General features: G+C 42.1%; 1 pseudogene; it reads right to left on the bottom strand.

The window, feature by feature from the left end:
• Positions 1–6,576: 6,576 nt before the first annotated feature.
• Positions 6,577–6,918, bottom strand: LOC112392677 (cytochrome b-c1 complex subunit 7 pseudogene; annotated as a pseudogene).
• Positions 6,919–7,752: the final 834 nt, after the last annotated feature.

The following is a 7,752-nucleotide window of genomic DNA, read 5'->3' as shown; positions in this document are numbered from 1 at the left end:
AGAATGACTGTCCTCAAATTCTTCTTTTTCTGAGCACCTCTCCCCTCCTCCCCTTAAATAATGCTATTACTCAATGGCTCTCCTCTTCTCCAGTGCTTCCCACAATCCTGGGTACTCTTATTTGTGGCTTCAACTACCACTCCCAAATCTATATCTCTAACTCAGTCCTTGCAGATGCCTCCAGGTAGCTTCACCTGTATATCCCACAGGTACTCCAAATTTAACATACCAAACCCCAATCTCCATCCAAACATGCCCCTCCTGTCTTCCCAATCTCTGTAAATGCCTCCTCCATCCATCCAATCAGCCAAGCTATACTATTATTGTGAGTCTCAGGACAAGAAGAAATTCATTTATTCCCCATCATTCTCAAAATTTAACATTCATTTTAACGTTCATTAGAATCATCTGGAAAGCTAATTTAAAGCACAGCTTCCTGAGACTCGTGCCCAGAAATTCTAATTCAGCCGTCTGGAATGGGATCCATGAATTTGCATTTCTAACAAGCTCACATGTGACACCAATGCTGTTGGACCAGGGGCCACAGTTTGAGAACCATTGCCCTAGATAATGAATATAACATAGACACATTTCCATGAGCCTTCAAATCCCTACTCGGTGAACAATCATTGCCAGAGAATGAAGGCCCAGGAAGTAAATCTCCTCTGGAGAAAGCCTCTCTGCATCAGTCAGAGGCAGTATGAATTAATGAAAAGGCATGTGATTTAATTATTCCTTCATCCATTAACTATGTATGAGTGCCTACTCTCTGCGAGGCACAGTGCAAGGCACTGAGCTCTTCTCTGAGATACAGTGCTGAGTAAAACCATGACACAATCCATGTTTTAACAGGTGAACTCAGGCACTCCATTGAGACTTAGATAATCTGTAAAATGGGGACTGTACAGACTTTATGAGAGATATCAAATAGAGGACTAAAGTAAATGCCTAATTCAGCACCTGGCACACTGATTCTCAAAAAGGATGCTGAATAATTGGTAATTAGTTCTTATTTTTTCATGTGAGAATTAGCCACTCTAAAGTGCTATACAAATGCTAGTTGTAATTATTTTTAGCATTATTTCGTAGACTCCTCAATGAGTTTACCCAGGTAGTTTTTGATTTAAAAAGAGTATTGGTTTATTTACTTATGTGCATATACATATAAATAAGTTCTGGAAAGATATATAACAAATTGTTAACAGTATTTATTTCTCTGTGGAATAATTATGATTAATCTCCAAAGAGTAATCTATATTTTCTAGATTTTTTTACTTCTTTCTCTTTTTCTTACTTTTTAAAAATTGAAGTACAGTTGACTTACAATATTATATTAGTTTAGGTGTACAACATAGTGATTCAGTATTTTTATAGATTATACTCCATATGAAGTTATTATAAAATATTGGCTGTATTCCCTGTGCTGTACATTACATCCCGGTGTCTTATTTATTTTTTTATGGCTGTGTTGGCTCTTCATTGCTGTGCACGGGCTTTCTCTAGTTGCAGTAAGTGGGGTCTGCTCTTCCTTGCATCGTGCAGGCTTCTCATTTCTGTGGCTTGTCTTTGTTGCGGAGCATGGGCTCTAGGCACGCAGGCTCAGTAGTTGTAGCTCACGGGCTCTGGAGCGCAAGCTCAGTAGCTATGGTGCATACTGTCACATGTGGCCTCTCCCGTTGCGGAGCACAGGCTCCGGACGCGCAGGCTCAGCGGCCATGGCTCACGGGCCCAGCCGCTCCGTGGCATGTGGGATCTTCCCGGACCAGGGCACGAACCCACGTCCCCTGCATCGGCAGGCGGACTCTCAACCACTGCGCCACCAGGGAAGCCCCTATTTTTTAACCTAGAAGTTTATACCACTTATTCCCCTTTCTCTATCTTGCCCCTTCCCCCACACCTCTCCCCACTGGTAACCACTAGTTTGTTATCTATGAGTCTGTTTCTGTATTGTTATATTCGTTCATTTGTTTCAATTTTTAGACTCCACATATGAGTGAAAACATACAGTATTTGTCTGATTTATTTCACTAAGCATAATAACCTCAGGACCATCCATGTTGCTGCAAATGGCAAAATTTCATTCTTTTTTAAGGCTAATATACCATAATATATATATTAATGTATATTCCGTTATAGCTTCTTTATCCACTCATTTATTGGTGAAAACTTGGCTATTGTAAGTAATGCTGCAATGAACATTGGGGTGTATATATCTTTTTGAATTTGTGTTTTAGTTTTCTTCAGATATATACCCAGTAGAGGAATTGCTGGGTCGTATGGTAGTTCTATTTTTCATTTATTGAGGATCCTCTATACTGTTTTCCATAGTGGCTATACCAATTTTCATTCTCACAAACAGTATACTAGGGTTTCCTTTCTCCACATTCTCACTGACACTTGTTATTTGTTGTCTTTTTGAGAATAGCAATTCTGACAGGTGTGAGGTGGTAGCTCATTGTGATTTTGATTTGCATTTCCTTGATGATTAGTGATGTTGAGCATCTCTTCATGTACCTGTTGGCCATCTGTACATCTTCTTTGGAAAAATGCCTGTTCAGGTCCTCTGCCCATTTTTTTAATCAGCTTGTTTGTTTTTGTGATATTGAGTTGTATGAGCTTGTTATTAATCCCTTATCAGACGTATCATTTGCAAATATCTTCTCCTGTTCAGTATGTTGTATTTTCATTTTGTCAATGGTTTCCTTTGCTGTGCAACGGCCTTTAAGTTTAATTAAGTCCCATTTATTTATTTTTGCTTTTGTTTCCATTGTCTGAGGAGACAGATCCAAAAAGATATTGCTAAGACTGACGTCAAAGAGTGTACTATGTTTTCTTCTAAGAGTTTTATGGTTTCCAGGCTTACATTTGGGTCTTTAGTTCATTTTAGTTCATTTTGAGTTTATTTTTGTAGATGGTATGAGAAAATGTTCTAATTTCATTCTTTTCCATGTAGCTGTACAGTTTTCCCAATACCACTTATTGAAGAGACAGTTTTTACCCCACTGCATATTCTTGTCTTCTGTGTAATAGATTAATTGACCATAGGTACATGGGTTAATTTCTGGGCTCTCTCTTCTGTTCCAAGGATCTATGTGTCTGTTTTTGTGCCAGCACTATGATGTTTTGAATGTTAATGTTGGTATGCTTGATGTTGTCCCAGAGGGACTCATTTTTTTAAATTTGTTTCTCTTTTTGCCGTTACGACTGGGTGATTTCCACTATTCTATCCTCGAGATCACTTATGCATTCTTCTGTATCACCTAATCTGCTATTAATTCCTTCTAGCTTATTTTTCATTTCAGTTGTATTCAGCCTCTGACTGGTTCTTTTTTATATTTTCTAGTACTTTGCTGAATTTCTCACTCTGTTCATCTATTCTTTTCCCAAGTCTAGTTAGCATTCTTATTAGTATTGCTTTGAACTCTTTATCAGGTAAATTATTTGTCTCTGTTTCATTAGGGTTTTTTTTCAAGGACCTTATCTTGGTCTTTTATTTGAAACATCTGCCTCTGTTTTCTCATTTTTGTTTACCTTTCTCTATTTGTCTCTATGAAATTAGGTGAAACAGTTACCTATCTTGGTCTTGAAGGCACGTCCTTGTGTGGGAGGGTCCCTATGCAGTCTGCGTGTCTCCAGCGGCTTTAGTGGGAGAGCTGGATCTGAAGTGAGCATGGGCCATGTCTTCCCCCATGCACTGGCAGCCACCACCTTGATGGGAGGTAGGGCTGGAATCAGCGGGGCTGGGTGCAGAGAGCCAGGTGCCAGCACCAGTTTCTCCTAGGCTCAAAGGCAGTCACCGCCCTATCGTGGGTGGGGCCAAGGCCAGAGGGGCTGGAGCAGGAGCCCTGAGGAAGTTGGGTTTCTCCCCAGTGTGATGGAGTCTCCACCTTGATTGGGAGCATGGTCAGAGCCTGAGTGCTTGGGGCTGCACTTCTGAGCTGGTTCCACTTTTCCCCCAGTGTGTGGAGCTTGGTTAGAGGCTGGGCTGGGGTCAGAGGTGTTGGAACCGAAGGGGTTGGAGACACGCTGTTCATCTGGTTCTGCTCCCTCCCCGGTGTGAGCTCTTGCTGGCAGTGGCGGGCTCCTGCCTGGCTAGAGGCAGGGCCACAGCAAGCTGGTTCATCTCCCTCCAAGTGTGAGCACACTCACTGACAGTGGTGGCCTCAGCCTTAGCGGGGAGCAGCGGTGGAACAGGAGCCTGGTATGGGGTGGGGGGCAGGCCCTCAGAGCACCAGGCAGTTTTCAGACAGCTGCCTCCACGCTGGGACTGGGAGCAAGCAAGTTCGTGCACGTGACCTTTCAAGAGCTGTTTCTTACAGCCCTCCGGTAAGCCCCACTTCTTTTCAAACCAGCTCATGTTCCTAGTGTTGAACCCCAGGGCCGGGGTGCCTAATATGGGGCTCGAACCCCTCACTCCTTAGGGAGGATCCCCAAACCTGTGATATCCCTGTGCTGTTCTGGGTCACCCGCGAGGGGTGCAGGTCCTCATTGGATCACTTCTCCTTCCCGCCTACCAGACTCTGTGTGGTCCTTTCGTTACAGCCTAGGTCGTAGGAGAGTCATTCTGCCAGCTTTCATGTCATTCTCAGTGAGAGTTGCCCAATATGTAGTTGTAGTTTTGATGGGTTCGTTGTGGGGAGGTGAGCTCAGGGTCCTCCTATTCCACCACCTTGATCCTGCCTCTTGCATTTTCTAGATTTTATTAAACAACCATATATGATTGGTGTAATAAGCATTTAGCAAAGGGAGAAAGAGAGAATGAGTCCACAGGTCCTACAAGGAACAGGTAAACACGTGGAAGCCCTCAGGCAATGTTTCCAAACTTGGCTGCATATTAGTATCAGCTGGGGAGTTTTTAAACATCTAATGGCCTGGCTGCCCCCAAGACCAATTCAATATAAATCTCTGGGGCTAGAACCCAGGCTTCAGTAGTGTTTAAAGCTCCCCAGCTGTTTTCAATGTGTAGCCAAAGCGGAGAACCCCTGCCTCAGGAGAACTCCTGCATTTTCTTGTTCTTGGTAGGTCCTGGTAGTCCTGGCTTATGGGGGGGCTTCCTGGGTCCCTACAACCAAGCTCATCCCCAGGAGAGACATCAGTGTTCCTTGGCTCCCAGTATGAACATAGTTTTGTTCAGATTTCAGAATAAATGGATGAAGGATGAAATGAAATGGATCAGGGCTAGAAATGACTTTGGCCACTGGATGAATATAGGGAGAAATAGTTGAAAGAAGATGTGAGTTAGAATATCTGGGTTCTTTGTGAGGTCTGTCATCCAACAGCTATGTGATCTTAGGTTACTTTTCACTGAACCTCAGGTTCCTCATGGCTCTGCCTTTCTGTGATCTATTAGGATTAAATGAACTAAAACACATGAAAAGAGTTTTGTGAAATGTAAGGTACTATATAAATATTATTATTTTTATTTTGTAACTAATAATATGAAGAATGTGCTCAGAGAAAGATGATATCTGAGGAAGACACCAGAAAGGTTGAATTACCCTCCCATAGGAGACTCAGGCCTCTGGATGGACAGGGAGAACTAAGTTCAAAGCGAATTAAATAAGGGGCAAATCCATGGACTGAAATGAAAAGCAACTTGACATGCTAAACACGAAACACTTCTTTCTCAGAAATCCAGAGAAGAGACTCTGAGAAAGATCTTCCCTTTGCTTTTATGATGGCTTCCAGGAATTTATCCCAAAGTGGTGATGTCTCAGAATAAATAGGTTTTCTTCTCATAATGAAGCCAGAGGTTCTGGAAAAGGGCTGAGCACAAGGCTGAATTCACTACCGAGATTGCTTGCAGTTTAGCTTAGGTCCCAATGAGGCGGTCCCTATGTGTCACCAAAAAAAGAATCCTTGCATATAGCTTTTTAAATTGGTGGTGGTTTTCCAGAATCCTTGCATCTGGACAACAGCCTACTTATGTCTCTAGACTGACTTTATTTTCCTCTGAAATTAATTTATTCTTTGAAAATAATAGGCCCTGGAAGGAACTTTACTGCAGCACTCTTTGTGGGAGGAGCTTAGCATTAGAAAGGGCCATCTGAGATATCATTTGATGTGGGTCATGATGAAGAGAGCTGAGAGCCCCTTAAGCACAGGGACCATGACTTTTTCATCTTGGTATCCCCTACATGTGCAGGACCCAGAAAAAGTACACAGTGGATCAATGCCCTGGAAGCATATCCTGTAGGCACAGTCCCTAGTCCATGGTAGGAAATTAATGAATATTTGTGGAAAGAATAGCATTGTCACCAGGTCTAACACACTGACAACGTCCGCTATCGTGCAAGCATGTTTTCCTTTTGTTCATCTCAGCCCACTATCAGCTGCAACTTCTCCCATAAAGTGGAGATCTATTGCCCCACATTCTCAGGGTTAAGACAGATCTATACTGAAAATAAACCATAGCGTTTGTATGGCACATTATACTTGTGTTACTTTTTTATAATTATTATAGACATTTATTTAAAATAATACATTTACAGCCCAGATAGTTCTACATTGTATATTCCAGGTTTAACCAACTTCATAAAAATACTTTGAGAACGGCTGCATCCACAGATTTTTAAACTACATGATTATTTCTTTGCCCATTCTTCTCTCTCTTTTCTTTCCCGAATAACCTCTTTCAGATATGGTTCAAGGTAGAATTTATCCTCCTCATATTTTGTCCACTGCTCTTTAGGCAAGATCTGCTGCCTCATGGTCAGGTCCAGTGCTCTCAACGCAGAACACCCTGTTGTTATAAAGGTTCTCAGGAAGCCTTCTTACGGATTCTTTTACATCGTCATTCTCATATGTTGTATCATCTCACATTAAGCCCAGTTTATTGAACCCGGCAGCATTGTAATACCGTTTTCAAATACCCTCCAGCCATTTGCTTGACGCTGCAACAGCAGGCTTGCTCGCCATTTTGACCCGAGACCTAGCTGTATTATTGAACTGGAGCTTCGCAACTTGAGGAAGAATGACTGTTGCAATAATCATTGCAGGCAAAAAATAAAGGAAACCTAAGCAAAGAGAGTGACAGGTTTCTGGCTTGGGCACCTGAGTGGATGACAGTGCTATTCACTGAGATAGGAAGGAGGTATAGTTTTGAGGGGAAATAGGACACATTTAGTTATAGACCCACTGAGTTGTAGGTGCCTATCATCCAGGTGGCGGCACTGGGTAGACCACTGAATATGCAGGTATGAAACTTGGGAGACACCTGGATAGATATATTCTTGAGCACTATCAGCATATAATAGTTATAGAAATCCAGGGGAAAAAAATGAGTATAGAGAGAAGAACAGTGAGAGCAATTTTAAGGGGAAGGATGTGATAGGCCAGTAGCAGAGGATTGAGGAGAAAGGTGAAAATGGACACAGCATGAAAGAAGAGAAAGTAGTGTGGAAGGGGCCAAGAGGTTAAGGGAGAGATTTTTTTTTTTTAACATCTTAAGGGAGATATTTTTAAAGATTGGAAAGACATGTTTAAATGCTAATGGGAAAAGACAAGATGGACCTGCTAGGCACCTCTGCATCTGTTCATCACCACATTTGACCACAATAACCCTCAGAAAGTGTTGACTTCAGCCTTTCAGACCTTTAGCACAAGTTCCTCTCTTAGCCACCTCTAACTCATACAAAAAATGGAATTCTAGGAAATGAAGTTCTCAGTTCATCCAGGTTGACATATCACAATCCAGCATAGTTCATCCCTTGTCAACTTGGTGTCTACACACACTCTTTAACTATATTTAAT

Source organism: Neophocaena asiaeorientalis, unplaced genomic scaffold, assembly GCF_003031525.2.
Source record: "Neophocaena asiaeorientalis asiaeorientalis breed wild unplaced genomic scaffold, Neophocaena_asiaeorientalis_V1.1 scaffold192, whole genome shotgun sequence".
Taxonomy (NCBI): domain Eukaryota; kingdom Metazoa; phylum Chordata; class Mammalia; order Artiodactyla; family Phocoenidae; genus Neophocaena; species Neophocaena asiaeorientalis.
This window is presented reverse-complemented; position numbering and strand designations above follow the sequence as displayed.